We start from the raw sequence: 2,317 nt of genomic DNA on the forward strand, positions 1-2,317 counted from the left end.
GAATGAATGGGTGGCTTCCGTCTTGTGTGGATGCTGGAATGGGTGGGACAAGAAGACCGTCCAGGACAAGCCCGGCAGGCCCAGGTCATTGGGTCCAGATGGCTGCAGTGCCTGGAGAGGGGGGTGGAGACCAAAGGCCCCTCTGTCTTGTCCTCGGGGCAGGCTCTGGGGGGACGCGTCCAGCCCCGCCCTCCCTGGCTGGGGCTTTGAGTGGGGGAAACACTCATCGGAGAGGCCCTGAGGTGGGGGAGGAGCTGTGCTGCAGACAACAGCCTGAGGCCCTAAGGAAGGCAACACCGTGGACGACCGACTGAGTGGAACTTCACCGTGGCTCCCATGCTGGGTCCTCATTTCTGGTGGCTTCCACACTCCTCAGCGCAGGCTAACAACTGCCCCTGAAGGACCTTAGGAGGAAGGAGCTGTTTTGGAGAAAGTGCTGGGGGTTGAGGTCTGCCCCCACCACGGCGGTCCCCTCCTGACGGCACACAGAGGGACATCACAGACCCAGGGCTGGCGAGCAGGCCTGCAGCCAGGACAGCCCTGCGGCCTGGGGACAGCCCCTTCGCCATGCTGATGACCCGAGGTGGCACTGACCCAGGGATTGGGAGATGGGCACAGAGTGGAGCAAAAGGAAGGGCGCCCAGCGCGCTGGGGAGGGGGAGGGGAGCCTTTGCCCAGGGCCAGGGAGATGCCTTCTCCAGGGAGAGACGAGCAGGGGTGTCAGGCCTGGCTGGCTGCAGTGGCCCCTGGCAGGGGTGGGGGCAGGAAGGGGCCTCGCTTTCTCCCCAGGATGTGTCGAAAGCTGGACCTTTGCTCTCTGGCTGCTTCCCGGGTGGAGGGAGAGGGCAGCCAGGACGTTTGGAGCCAGCGGGTTTGTGTTAGAAAAAGCTGCTTGTTTTCCCGTGGCTCTCCCTTGCCACACACCCAGAGCCTTTCCCGGTCACCAAACCTGTGGGGCTTTTCCCCACACCAAGCAACTCTTTGGAACACCAGCGGGGAGTCCTGACACTGAACTCAGTTCTGATGTGGTCGACCGGCAGGTNCCCCCCCCCCACCACCCCAGGCTAGGGGCTCAGTCCCATAAGACTGCCTCCCACTTCACATACCAATGGCAAGTCGTAGGTCCCCAGGTTACCCATAGTTCTGTCCGACTTGGCTACAAAGTCGGGGGGCCTCCATAACCTCTTCCCCTTTGGATTCAGTTGATTTGCTAGAGCAGCTCACAGAACTCGGGGAACACACTTACCAGTTTACTAAAGGGTGGAGGATGCAGATAAGCGGCCAGATGACATACACAGGGCGAGGTCTGGGAGGGTCCCAAGCGTGGGGAGCTTCTGTCCCCGTGGAGATGGGGTGTGTGAGCCCCCGAGGTGGGTGTGTTCACCAGTGTTCACCAGCCAGGAAGCTCTCGAAACCCCATTCTTTTGGGTTTCTTGCAGAGGCTTCCTCATGTAGGCTTGATGGATCACGAACGCCACTTTTAGCCCTTCTTGCTTCTCAAGAGAATGGGGGTCAGGCTGAAAGTTCCAAGCTTCTAATCATGGCTTGGTCTTCCCCATGACGGGAGCCATCCACTGTCACCTCATTAGAACGAAGGACATTCCTATCACCCAGGAATTTGGCAGGGTTTCCTCCGTGCCAGGAACCTGCGGCAGAGACCCGGACACATTTCCCACGATCTCACGCCAGCGGGAAGGCCTGCCTTCCAGCTGGGAGTGGGTGAGGTCCTGCCCTAGGGGAGGTTTGCCTGGGGTCTTCCCGCCCTCCCGGCAAGTGTCAGCCCCTGGCAGCAGCCCGGTGAGCAGGGGCATTCAAGGGCTACAACCCCTGGAGGCGGGCCGTATTTTACCAAACCAGCGGGCTGCCAGCTGCCAGTGCCCGGGCAGCAGAGAGGAGAGTCCCAGAAACAAAGGGCTCCACCCCTGGGGCTGACATGGCAGGGGGTGGGGGAAGGGGTTTCCTGTCTGGTGGCATCTCGCTGTCCGCCATCAGCAGCTCTGGTGGGGCTCGTGGGGTCCCACCCTGTGCCCAGACAGCCCCTTGACCCCGTTTCCTGGGTGTCAGGTGGTTTTACAATCAAGCAGCTGGGAGCCTGCCCTGGGCAGGTGATGGCTCTGGGTGAAGTCCCACGGGGTCCTGGGAAACTTCCTATGTTGGGGTGAGGAGATGGGGCAGGGGGTTTGTTTGGGGAGCTAGGCTCTCCCACCACCCTGGTCGGTCCATGCGCCCCAGGCTAAAGGTCTGGTTAGCCAGAAAGCCAGAGGCCGAGCTCCCATTCAGCCCATGGTGCTTCGGCAGAGCTATGGCCTGTTAATAA

Source organism: Crocuta crocuta, unplaced genomic scaffold, assembly GCF_008692635.1.
Source record: "Crocuta crocuta isolate KB4526 unplaced genomic scaffold, BGI_CrCroc_1.0 scaffold11, whole genome shotgun sequence".
In the NCBI taxonomy this organism is placed as follows: domain Eukaryota; kingdom Metazoa; phylum Chordata; class Mammalia; order Carnivora; family Hyaenidae; genus Crocuta; species Crocuta crocuta.